Source organism: Leptonychotes weddellii, chromosome 9 (genome assembly GCF_054177405.1).
Source record: "Leptonychotes weddellii isolate Sample4059 chromosome 9, ASM5417740v2, whole genome shotgun sequence".
NCBI lineage: Eukaryota > Metazoa > Chordata > Mammalia > Carnivora > Phocidae > Leptonychotes > Leptonychotes weddellii.
In genome coordinates, this window is record NC_138377.1 from 106801339 (window position 1) to 106814460 (window position 13122).

Sequence of the window (13122 nt, forward strand, 5' to 3'; positions counted from 1 at the left end):
GCATTTTTGTTGTATATTTGCTAAACTGATTTTTCTGTGAGGGAATTAGGGCCAGAGACCTCCTATTCTGACATTGCGGATGTCACTATAGATTAGCCTTCAGTCTTTTTTTAAATTTTATTTATTTGACAGTGAGAGAGGAAATACAAACAGGGGGAGTGGGAAAGGGAGAAGCAGGCTTCCAGCTGATCAGGGAGCCCAATGCGGGGCTCAATCCCAGGACCCTGGGATCATGACCTGAGCTGAAGGCAGACGCTTAATGACTGAGCCACCCAGGGGCCCCTAGCCTTCAGTGTTAACGTAAATATTTGTATTGTTAATAAATATTGTTTGTGGCCTATTGTGCAACCATCCAACTTTGAAAGAATAAAGGCTTTTCAACATTGACAGCAATTAAAATATTACATGGGAAATTAATTACTGATTTATTAGGATCATTGAAAATTCTCTAAAATATTTATATTATTTATTTTAAAACTTATATTTGAAAACAGGATAAAATATTTTTTTAAAAAGGAATTTTTAGAGTAAGCTATGAAAAGAGGTATACTAAGTTTTGGACTGGTAAAATGAAATGCCTATTACTCATATCCAGGAGCTCTGAATGATAACTTTGGAAACATCTAACTCTCTAAGAATTAGAAAATTAGAATTCAAGAGGAGCTAAGAAGAATACCATAGAAAAATGGGAATTACATTATAGGACTTTTCTTTTACCTCAATCATATATATGGGTGGCTTTTTCATAAAATCAACCAACTCATTCATACAGAAGGAATATATTGAAAATTTTGGAATCTTGTAATGCTTGTATTGGGTTAAATAATTCAAGAAATAATGCAAAGATGTGCTGTTTGTCAGAAAAGTTCTTTATAGAGAACACATAAGATAAGTCTAAGGCCAATGTTACCTGGAGTATGATGACAATTGGACTTAACTGAGACTCCAACTTTCAAAGGTATTAAATATTTTTAGTAATGTTATATATAATGTCCGTATGGCCACAAATGTGTCTGTAGGCTAAAGCTGATACTCAAATTGTGAACAGTGCCTTACTAAATTATATCATCTAAACTTTTAGAATTCCTAAACATGAAGAATTCCATAAGAAGTCATTTTATTTTATTTTATTTATTTTTTATTATGTTCAATTAGCCAACATATAGTACATCATTAGTTTTTGATGTAGTGTCCAACGATTCATTAGTTGTGTATAACACCCAGTGCTCATCACCTCACATGCCCTCCTTAATACCCATCACCCGGTGGTCATTTTATATTTGTGGCAATTCAGGAGCTTTGTAATATCCTACAAGTATTCAAAATTTGGCTACTTGCAATCATCTCCAAACTTCAGGACAAGTAGAATGAATAAACCATATCCTAAGCAATTATTGGACTAAATTGTATCAAGCCAATGTCTCACACTAACCCAAAGCCTTACAACTGTTTTTATTAAAAATAATATTAACTCTCTGTTGTAAGCATGGTATTTCTTTCTTTGAGTTTGGAAAATCTATAAATTTAGGGTTTAAGCCTACCTTATTATGTGATTTAAAAAAAACAGTCATGATCGTATATAACACTTAATGAGTTTGTGGGTTTCCTTGGGCTAATTATGCCATCATGTGACCAGGTGCTGAAAAAAATCTCCCTGAGATGTGTTATCATCATTGAACAGGAGACCTGGTCTCTATTAAAGTGTTACACTGACAGACTGATGGTCATCCATTAAATGGAGTCCTACCAGATACCAGACGATGTTGATAAACACACTACCATTAAGGTAAAGGAGAAACCTAAGTGGATGCATGTTTCACATGTGAGACCAACACGTATAATTGAGCAGGCTTTAATTCTCATTAAGCACTTTAAGGATAAATTCTTTAGTTACTTATAATAATATGAAAGCTGAAGAGTAAGTTCCTCTAATAGGAGAGATAAGCTGATTTCTTAATTTTTTCTTAATTATCTTGCCCTTATGATTTTATTTTTGATTTTTATTTTTTACAATATTCTATTTAAATTCAAGTTAGTTCACGTATAGTGTAGTATTAATTTCAGGGGTAGAATTTAGTGAGTCATTGGTAGCATATAACACCCAGGGTTTATTACATCAAGTGCCCTCCTTAATGCCCATCACCCAATTACCCTATCCCCCACCCACTCCCCTCCAACAACCCTCAGTTGTTCTCTATAGTTAAGAGTCTCTCATGGTTTGCTTCCTTCTCTTTTTCCCCTTCTCCTGTGTTCATCTGTTTTGTTTCTTACATTCCATATATGAGTGAAATTATATGGTATTTGCCTTTTCCTCACCAACATTTGTTGTTTCCTGTATTGTTAATTTTAGCCATTCTGATCTGTGTGTGGTTTTGATTTGTATTTTCCTGATGATGAGTGAGAAAACATTACTTTTTAAAATTTTTTTATTGTTATGTTAATCACCATACATTACATCATTAGTTTTTGATGTAGTGTTCCATGATTCATTGTTTGTGCATAACACCCAGTGCTCCATGCAGAATGTACCCTCTTCAATACCCATCACCAGGCTAACCCATCCTCCCATCCCCCTCCCCTCTAGAACCCTCATTTTTAGAAAACATTACTTTTTAAAGTTTATTGAAAGTATATGAGAATTTTTCATAGCTATGGTTCCTACTCCATTTTGTGCGTTTCTTTGGTCAAAATATGCAAGTATACATATTTACACTAATTATTGTATTTTCCTTTGTTCTGTTTTTGTCAAGACTGTAAGACATTGAAGAGGACTTACAACATACTACAACAGCTTATTGGCCATGATATGAAAACTTCTTTTATGGTTACAAAGGATTCATAAAGTGACCACAATTTCAAGTGTCCTGACATCTGATTTCTAGATCCAGAGTTTCATATGGCTGAAAGAGTAAGATTTATTTGAGTTTATATGCAATGAACCATGACAAATACCGTGACATGACTTCTTGACTAGATACAATAAGATTGACCAAAGAAAGTCTCCCATGTCTGCAAACACCACCTGAATGTTTATCCAAACTTAAGAAACCTGTATATAATGTCCTTTTTCTTTTTTTTTTTCTTTGAAAAAGCCTCGTTCAAAGAGGCCTCAAAAAATTGAGTAAAAACTCACAACTGTTCCTCTCCATGGAAATCTGTAGTAAAAGGCGAAAGATTTATATGATCTGAAGAGAAACCAGAGTATTATAATGTCCTTTTTCTGCTTGTGAATGAAAGCTGCATCAACTCTGTAAGAAGTAATTTTTTTCCAAGAAATGATCATAATAATTGCTTAACATAGAGTATGGATAAATTGTGAGTCCATGAGAGATGTAGTAAAACATTTTGTAATCTGTCTTACAACTTACAACAAATGACTCTAAAAAAAGTGCGCTGTTTGTTGCCACAGAATTAACCTATGTCAGCCAAGTGCTCATGATGGTATATGGCAAAAGTCATGTCTATTTTGGCATCACAAATTGCAAAATCTATCTCTGATGAGCATAGGTCAAAGTGTGTAATTTTGCAGGTAATGCTGTAGTTGGATCAAAGATGAGAACTCATATTATCTTCTAGAGAAGTGATGACCTAAAAATCATGTTCAGAAATTTTATGCTGAGGCCCATTGTAGTCAGTAATGCTAAAGCAAAAGGTTGAAGAACCATATTTCCCTTCTAGAGAAATGGGTTTTGGGTCTTCAAGCAACAAGTCCATTCAGGGAAACTTCTCTATAGGTTTCATGATAACAACACATCCTCAAGTTTAGGCTATATTTGGTGAGCCATATTTAGTCACAGAGGGCCATCCTCAAGGCTAGTCCTTAGCTATATTTTTCTCATCATGTTATTCAGTTGGAAGTTCTGGAAAGAATTTTGCTGTTGCATTAAAATTCAAAGTGAGTAGATGTGTTTGATCATAGATATAGGTGACACAGAAAATTAGACTATATAAGAGGTCTGACTTAAGAAGATAAATAAGTGACTACTTTCAGAAAGCTAAGTGTTGTAGATGTTTGATTTCTGTCTGGGAGTCAGGCAACTGGGATAGCATCGCTGGAAACATTTTAATTATACCTGAAATGGATCACACTCCAAATAGAGGAAATATTTCCTTCACTACCCAGCCGCACCCCCTCAGGAAACATTACCATCTATCTGTGCAGAGGTTGAAAATTAACTCTAATATACTGAAGGGATAATAACTGCTGGGATCATCATCAGATCCTCAAAACAAATTCCTCTAAGGAAGGATCATGTCCATGGCATCCAGAGAGTGAAAGGCAAGAATTAATCTGCCAGTCGGTCTTGGCTAAAAGACACTTGGGTATTCAGATAACTACATCATGGCCCCTGAGGATTATTAGGTCTTTAAAATATCAGTGTAAGGAATCGTGGGTTATTGGTGATGCCAGTTTTTCCTAATTGGCACCTTAATCTGTTTAGCTTTGCCAAATGGAACAACACTAGCTTCACATTTGAAGTTCTTCTTCTCAAGACACAGATCCTTTAGAAATGGCACCATAAAGGAAAAAAAAAAACAATTTTGTAAGTACTTATATAAATATGATGTTGAGATTTTGGAGCCATAGTATCAGCTACATCATGAGGTCTTGTTTGCCCAAAGTACAGAAATAAATATATATATTACAAAGAAAAATTTTTGCAGTGCTGATTGGAAGATGTTAGCAAGAACATGGAAGAGGAGTCTGAACAAAAAGAATGTATTTTAGGCCATGACCTAAAAAACCTCATGCAAAGTTTTGCCTCAGTGATGGGTAGTGAACACATTTTCAAGACTCCATAAAACTAATTCTACATAATTTTACAAGGTCATTTTATGGGTATTCATGGCCAATAGCCAAGCCCAATTATCCACATACCACTATTGCTGTGTAAACAAAAAATGGACCATAGGGAACTTGATTTTACCAGACACATCATGACTGCTTTTCCAATCTAGAAGCTTGTTTGTAAACAAGGACTTCTCCTTTATGGTGAATGAATGGTGCTTAGCATTTTCATAAGGTAAATTTATATTTATTCTTCAGGTATTAATTGATTAATTTACAAATTTCTTTTTTATTCATTCATTCATTGTTTTATGCATTATCACTGGGGAAATCATAGAATTTCAGACTTGAGATAACCTCAAGGCAATCCTTTGTGCTATACAATGTCTATAAGATTCCATGTACCTAACAAATGTTAATATTTTAGGCTTTATTACATGATCCATGTTTCCCCAAAGGAGCCTTCATTTGGAACAATTCCATACCTCTTTTTCCCTCATTGTGTCTTCAGTTGAACATTCAAGCAGTGGTTGTCATAATATGAGGTGAGTTGATGCATTTGATCATAGATACAGGACACAAAAAAGCTAGGGCAGAAGAGTAAGCCCATGTAAAGGCAATAAATATGTTTGACTCCTTTTGGAAAACTAAATAATAGAGGATTGATTTCATCCTGTGTCATCCTGACATGATAGAATCTCTGGAAAGCATAACTTTGTTATTTTTAAAGAAATGTGTAAGATGGCAGTGGAGGATATCTGTCCTTCATGGCCACTGGGAAACATGACACAAGTCAGTATGTGTCCAGGTTGAGGAAATATATCAAATACACTTCAGAGATGACAACAGTGAGAGTCTGCATTTGAGTCTCAGACCACTTCTTCTAGAAAAGTTTGACATCCATGGTGGTCAGAGGCTGAGATGCGAAAATTCATCCCATGGATCTTAGTTGGAGGACACTGAAAAGAATTCATATAGCTTACTTGTGACTCTGGTGGATTGACAAAACTTCTTATGACAATTTAAGAAATTATATATATATATGTACTATATATATATATATATGTACTATATGTTGACTAATTGAATTTAAATGAAAATAAGCAAAAAATTTGTGAGCTATTGGTATTGCCAGTTGTTCATGATGGGAACTCTGACCAAATAAGTTTTACCCAATAAGGACACTGGTGTTCAAAGTACTTGGAATATAAATCTATGTCTTAAAGAATGAAACAATCAGGAATACAAAAACTATTTCAAAGGTACTTTTGTAGAAATAAATAGGAAATTCTTCAAAATATGAAAGGAACTCCCTCATGACTTCATGTTCCTTTGATCACATAGGCTCACCTTACACCAGGATGATGGAGTATATGAATCACAATTTAAATGCTATTAGCAGAATATAGAAGGAAAACATAAAAAAAAACCCATGACTTTTGAAAAACAGACTGAAAGTTGCCTTGATCATAAGGAACAAGTATCTTTTAATGATGGGAAATATGTTTTACTGAAAAACAATTCCATATAAAATCACATTGACACTTCATGAGAGTTCCTGAAATATATTAAATTATTGTACTAAGAAAATGAAATTGAAGCCAAAAATAAATGAGCCTAAAAAGTAAAATTATTGAAAATGCAGAGAGTTTAAATAATGAATCAGAACAGCTAGGCCTACTTGTGACAGAACAGATAGATGGATGGATAGATAGATGATAGATAGATAGATAGATAGATAGATAGATAGATAGATAGATAGTAGATAGAGGATAGATAGGTAGATAGATAGATAAATGATAGATGATAGATAATAGAGATAGAAACATAAACGAAGACTAGGGACCAATTTACAATGTTTTTAAGAAAGTAGATATGTATGGATTTGCCAATACACTATAATTATACATCCATTGGTTCACTTATTATGAACATATTCATGTATTAAATGGTTTATACAGATATAAAGAAAAAGAACACAAAAAATAACACAGATGGAAAGGTTGTTCTGACAAATATCCTACTTCTCATTAAACAGATTACTTCTGAAAAGGAAGAAAAGCAACATACCCACACAAATGCAACACCACCGAGCTCCAAGAAGAGGCCCAAAATCGTGTGTGCATGGGCATCATGCTCTGTAGTAAGCCCGGCATTCTGCTTGGACAATGTGGCAAGGGAGATCTTCCATGGTGCTCCATGCCCTATCAAACCCTGTTCAAAACGAAACATGGTACAACCTTGAATGCCACAAGGGGCTTATTCCACGCAGCTTCCAAGACTGGGCCACACCAACTGGGGCTCCCAAACAAAAACCCAGTAAATCATGGCCGAAAAATATAAACTTCAGGAACCCTGTGTGCCTGGCTTTCCACACGGTCGGGGGTGGGGGTGAACATTAACAATACTCAAAATCTCTTGGAGACCAAATGTTCCATTCATATGGGATCAAAGAAAAGGCACAGATTTTCAGGAATGCTATGCTTCAATCACAAATCCAAGGTTAAAAACACAGATCTGAAGACTGGCAGCTTGTGGGGGCAGGGGCAGGTGCCAAGGAGCAGGGCGTTTTGACAGCTGGCCTACCCCTCTCTCCCCAGATGCCATCCCCAGATGAAGATCCCGCCCTGAGGGCCAAGTCTTGCTAGGCCCAGCCCCGGCAAGAGGCCCAATGTCTCAAGCTCTTGCACCACCTCCAGGTCATCCCAATCTACAGTAAGCAACCCTGGTAAGCAGGTTTGGGGGATGGATAGCACCCGCCCATATCACCAGTGCCTTGCTTGGGTCAATGATGAGAACTCATATTGTCCTGAAGAGAGATGATGACCTAAAAATCATGCTCAATAAGATTACGCTGAGTCCCAATGGAGGGGACCATTCTGGGGTCAGCATCCCGAGAATGCTTAGGGTGATGGGGGAGCACTGAAGTTTGGGGCTTGAGGCGACCAATCCCTTGAGGCTCCCCACTGTGGCTGTGGACTGACTGTGGGTCTCCAGGTGCCTAAGAGGGGCTCAGGCCTTCAGCCTTTCCTGCCAACACATTCCCCCCCAGGACAACTCCCGGGGAGCCATTGCTTAGCAACCCTGGGCTCCTTGTGTCTTTCAGTGGGCAATGGTGACCAGGGTCTCAGCACAGCCTCAATCATAGCATGTGAGTGGAAGCCACTGGGTTTGGAGGGAGGCCACAGACGCCATTGGAGTGGATTCGGGAGGCCCGTGTCTGGGTGGAGGCCGCATGGTCATTGGGTCGGGAGCCCTGGATGTCTGGAGAGGGTGGGCTTACCACTTGAAGGTCCGCCCTTGGGCCATCCAAGGTGCAGGGGAAGCGAAAGTTTGGCCAGGTCCCTGACAAGGAACGGAAAGTGCAGGGATGCTGCGGTGAGCCCATGTTCAGCTCAGGGCTCATGCTGCTTCACGGTGTACCCCATGGGCCCATCCAGATGGTGGACGTGGACCCCTTGGGGCCACAGGCAGTTATCTCCCATAGCCCTGGGCTGTTCCTGAAGCCCCGGGACTTGGCCAGTTGCCCCGGGCAGGAGATCCCAGAGCTCCTGTTCATGCATTGACTCCCAAGGAGCTTGGGGCCCCTTGGGGCAGCTGGGGAATTCCCCTCCCTGATCCCTTTGGCCATTGAGACAGGAAGGCCCCACCAGGCCTAGGAGGGGAATCTCAAGTCCCTGCAGGCAAGAGGCGATGGCCCTGGGTCTCTTGCGGCAGCACTCTAGACCTGAGGGAGTGATCACAGGGAAGATGCCCAACAGGTGCAGGGAGAGATCCCCCCTGCATGGTGGGCAGTGGGCAGCATGCCTTTGTTGCATGCATGCAGTTGGCCCAGCATCTATTCCTCTGCCTTGGGGGCCCTGGAGACCGTGGCTCCTCATGTGCTCAAGGGCATCTGCCCAGCAGCGGATGCCACAGATGGCCAATTGGTGGGAGGGCGAATGCCTGGCCCTACCTACCAGGGCACACCCCCTTCATGCTGGGCCCTGTGACCACACATGTTAAGTCTCGGGAGCCTGTGTGCCGGGAATTCTGGGGGGCAGCATCAGCAAGGCTCAGCTCCCCTGGGGGGCCACACTCTCCATTGTTTTGGGGTCCAGATATGGACAGCTATAGCCTGTAGCCTGCCCCTTATTTGCGGATCCCACCGTGTGCCAGCCAGCCTCAGGCCTTGCCACGTGGTGCCAGGCTTTTGGGACTGGCAGCTCTCGGCCACAGGGGCAGGTGCCCCAGAGCAGGGCATTCTGACAGCTGGCCTACCCCTCTCTCCCCAGATCCTGTACCCAGACGAAGATCCCACTCTGAGAGCAAAGTCTTGCTAGGCCCAGCCCTAGCAAGAGGCCCAATGTCAGGTGCCAACATACCCCAACGGGGCATCCTGCTCTACAGTAAGCACCCCTGGTAAGTAGGTTTGGGGGATGGGGAGTGCCTGCCCAGGCACCAATGCTTTGCTTGGGTCAATGATGAGAACTCATATTGTCTTGAAGAGAGATGATGACCTAAAAATTATGCTCAATAGGATTACGCTGAGGCCCAGAGGAGGGAACCATCCCCGGGTCAGCATCCCGACAATGCTCGGGGCCCTGGGGGAGCGCCACAGTTTGGGGCTTGAGGTGACTGATCGCTTGGAGTTCCCCGCTGTGGCTATGGTCTGACTGTGGGCCTCCAGGTGCCCAAAGGTGCTCAGGCCTTTGGCCTTGCCTGCCGACTCATTCCCCCTACCAGGATGCCGCCCAGGGAGCCATTGCTTAGCAACCCTGGTCTCCTTGTGTCTTTCAGTGGGCCATGGTGTCTAGGGTCTCGGTGCAGCCTCAACCATGGCAGGTGAGTGGAAGCCACTGGGCTTGGAGGGAGGCCACGGACACCATCGTGGTGGGTTAGGGAAGCCCATGTCTGGGAGGCGGCCACGTGGGCATCGGACCAGGGGCCCTGGAAGTCCGGAGAGGGTGGACTTACCCCTTAAAGGTCCACCCTTGGGACATCCCATGTGCAGGGGAAGTGAAAGGTTGGCTGGGTCCCTGACAAGGACCGGAAAGTGCAGTGACACCGCCGTCAGCCCATGTTCAGCTGAGGGCTCTTGCTGCTTCATTGTGTGCCCCATGAACCCATCCAGTTGGAGGATGTGGGCACCTTGGGGCCACTAGCGGCTGTCCCCCTCAGCCCTGGGCTGTTCCTGAAACCCAGGCCCTTGGCAAGGTGCCCATGGCGAGAGAGCCCAGAGCTCCTGTCGCATGCACCTGACTCCGAAGGAGCTTGGGTCCCCTTGGGGCAGCTGGGGAATTCCCCTCCCTGATCCCTTGGGCTGCCGAGACACGAAGGGCCCACCAGGCCTAGGAGGGGAATCTCAAGTCCCTGGGCGCAAGAGGCGATGGTCCTGGGCCTCTCACGGTGGCACTCTAGGCCTCTGGGAGTGATCCCGGGGAATAGGCCCAGCATGTACCAGGAGAGGGCCCCCCTGCATGGCGGACAATGGGTGGCATGCCTTGATTGCATGCACGCAGTTGGCCCAGCATCCATTCCTCTGCCCTGGGAGTCCTGGCGGCCATGGCTCCCTGTGTCCTCGAGGGAACCAGCCCAGCTCTGGGTGCCACAGATGGCCAATCAGTGGGAGGGCGAGGGTCTGGCCCTACCTACCAGGGCAAGCACACTTCATGCCAGGTCCCACGCCCACAGGGTGCTACATCTCTGGAAGCCTGTGTGCCAGGCCTTCTCCTGGGGGGCAGCATCAGCAAGGCTCGGCTCCCTCTAGGGCCACGGTCTCCATTGTTTCAGGTCCAGGTATGGGCCTCTCTGCTCCGGTAGCCTACCCCTTGTTTGCAGTCTCCTGCTGTGTGCCGGCTGGCCTCAGGCCTTGCCACGGGGCGCCAGGTGTTCGGGAGTGGCAGCTCTTGACTAAGGGCAGGTGACTCAAGTCAGGGCATTTTGAAAGCTGGGCTGCCCCTCTCTCCACAGATCCCGTCTCTAGACGAAGATCCTGCCCTGAGGGCCAAGTCTTGCTAGGCCCAGCCACAGCAAGAGGCCCAGTGTCTTGTACACCCGCAACCCCCTTCCAGAGTATCCCGCTCTACAGTAAGCACCCTTTAAGCAGGTTCAGGGGATGGGAGAGTGCCTGACAGTGTCACCACTGCCTTGCATGGGTCAAAGATGAGAACTCATATTGTCTCGAAGAGAGGTGATGACCTCAATATCATGCTCAATAGGATTATGCTGAGGCCCAATGGAGGGGACCATCCCGGGATTAGCATCCTGAGGATGCTCGGGGCCCTGGGGGAGCACCACAGTTTGGGGCTTGAGGCGACCAATCTCTTGAGGCTCTCTGCTGTGGCTGTGGTCTGACTGTGGGTCTCCAGGTGCCCAAGAGGGGCTCAGGTGTTCGGCCTTGCCTGCTGAACCATTCCCCCTCCCAGGACGCCTCCCAGGAAGCCATTGCTTAGCAACCCTGGTCTCCTTGTGTTTTCCAGCAGGCCATGGTGGCCAGGGTCTCGGCACAGCCTCAACCATAGAAGGTGAGTGGAAGTCACTGGGTTTGTAGTGAGGCCGCAGATGCCATTAGAGTGGGTTTGGGAGGCCCATGTCTGGGTGGCTGCCGCATGGGCATTGGGTAGGGGACCCTGGATGTCCGGAGAGGGTGGACTTCCCCCTTGAAATCCTGCCCTTTGGCCATCCTACTTGCAGGGGAAGGGAATGTTTGGCTGGGTCCCTGACAAGGACCGGAAAGTGCAAGGACACCGACAGCCCACGTTCAACTGAGGGCTCTTGCTGCTTCATGGTGTGCTGCATGGGCCCCTCCAGATGGTGGACATGGGCCCCTTGGGGCCACTTGCTTCTGTCCCCTTTGGCCCTGGGCTGTCCCTGAAGCCCAGGCCCTTGGCAGGATGCCCCAGGCAGGAAGCCAAGAGCTCCTGTGGCATGCACCCGACTCCAAGGAGCTTGAGCCCACTCGGGCAGCTGGGAGCTTCCCACCCCAATCCCTGGGCCACCGAGACAGGAAGAGCCCAACAGGCCTAGGAAGGGAATCTTGAGACCCTGGGCAAACAGGAGATGGCTTTGGGCCTCTTGCCATGGCACTCTAGACCTGAGGGAATGATCCCAGGAAGAGGCTAAGCAGGTGCAGGAGAGGGCCCCCTTGCATGGTGGGCAGTGGGCGGCATGCCTTGGTTGTGTGCAGGTGGTTGGCCCGGCATCCTTTGCTCTGCCCTGGGGGCTCTGGGGGCTGTGGCTCCCCTTGTCTTCGAGGGCACCTGCCCAGCTCTGAGTGTCACAGATGGCAAATACGTGGGAGGGCAAGGGCCTGGCCCTACCTACCAGGGTATGTACCCTGCATGCCGGGCCTTGTGCCCACAGCATGCTACCTCTTGGGAAGCGTGTGTACCGGGCCTTTTGGGGGGCAGCCTCAGCAAGGCTCAGCTCCCTCGGGGCCATGCTCTCTGTTGTTTCAGGGTCCAAGTAAGAGCATCTCTGCTCCTGTAGCCTGTCCCTTCCTTGCGGTCCCCCCCATGTGCCCACTGACCTCACACCTTGCCACGTGGCACCAAGCTTTCAGGACTGGCAGCTCTTGGCTGAAGGGGCAAGTGCCCTAGAGAAGGGCATTTTGACACCTGGCCTACCCCTCTCTCCCCAGATCATGTCCCCAGACAAAGATCCCGCCCTGAGGGCCAAGTCTTGCTAGGCCCAGACACGGCAAGAAACGCAACATCTTGTGCCTCTGCCCCACCCCCCAGGGGCATCCCACTGTACAGTAAGCACCCCTGGTAAGCAGGTTCGGGGGACGGGAGAGCACCTGCCTGCATAACGACTGCCATGCTTGGGTCAATGGTGAGAACTCATATTGTCTCAAAGAGAGATGATGACCTCAATATCATGCTCAATATGATTATGCTGAGGCCCAATGGAGGGGACATCCTGGGGTCAGCATCCCGAGGATGCTCGGGGTCCTGGGGGAACACTGCAGTTTGGGGCTTGAGGCGACTGATCCCTCGAGGCTCCCTGCCGTGACTGTGGACCTACACGTGCCCAAGAGGGGCTCAGGACTTCGGCCTTGCCTGCCGATCCATTCACCTCACAGGACGCCTCCAGGGGAGCCATTGTTTAGCAACCCTGGTCTCCTTGTTTCTTTCAGCGGGTGGTGGTGGCCAGGGACTCGGTGTGGCCTCAACCATGGCTGGTGAGTGGAAGCCACTGGACTTGGAGGGAGGCTGCAGATGCCATCAGGGTGGGTTGGTGAGTCCACTGTCTGGGTGGCGGCCACATGGGCATCAGGCCGGGAGCCCTAGATGTCCAGAGAGGGTGGAGTTCCATCTTTGTGCCATCCCACATGCAGGGGAAGTGGAAGT

At 46.1% G+C, this 13122-nt stretch overlaps 6 non-coding genes across 6 annotated transcripts; 5 read left to right on the top strand and 1 right to left on the bottom strand.

Moving 5' to 3' along the window:
• Positions 1 to 3090: 3090 nt before the first annotated feature.
• LOC115939463 (U5 spliceosomal RNA) lies at positions 3091 to 3205 on the bottom strand. The gene has a single exon (XR_004074268.1). It is a non-coding gene; the product is annotated as a U5 spliceosomal RNA (small nuclear RNA).
• A 338-nt stretch (positions 3206 to 3543) lies between these two features.
• Positions 3544 to 3624, top strand: LOC115939522 (small nucleolar RNA SNORD115). The gene has a single exon (XR_004074323.1). It is a non-coding gene; the product is annotated as a small nucleolar RNA SNORD115 (small nucleolar RNA).
• Positions 3625 to 7571: 3947 nt separating this feature from the next.
• On the top strand, positions 7572 to 7652 carry LOC115939483 (small nucleolar RNA SNORD115). Its single transcript, XR_004074287.1, has one exon. It is a non-coding gene; the product is annotated as a small nucleolar RNA SNORD115 (small nucleolar RNA).
• Positions 7653 to 9243: 1591 nt separating this feature from the next.
• On the top strand, positions 9244 to 9324 carry LOC115939489 (small nucleolar RNA SNORD115). Its single transcript, XR_004074293.1, has one exon. It is a non-coding gene; the product is annotated as a small nucleolar RNA SNORD115 (small nucleolar RNA).
• A 1600-nt stretch (positions 9325 to 10924) lies between these two features.
• On the top strand, positions 10925 to 11005 carry LOC115939514 (small nucleolar RNA SNORD115). The gene has a single exon (XR_004074317.1). It is a non-coding gene; the product is annotated as a small nucleolar RNA SNORD115 (small nucleolar RNA).
• A 1590-nt stretch (positions 11006 to 12595) lies between these two features.
• Positions 12596 to 12676, top strand: LOC115939517 (small nucleolar RNA SNORD115). The gene has a single exon (XR_004074320.1). It is a non-coding gene; the product is annotated as a small nucleolar RNA SNORD115 (small nucleolar RNA).
• Positions 12677 to 13122: the final 446 nt, after the last annotated feature.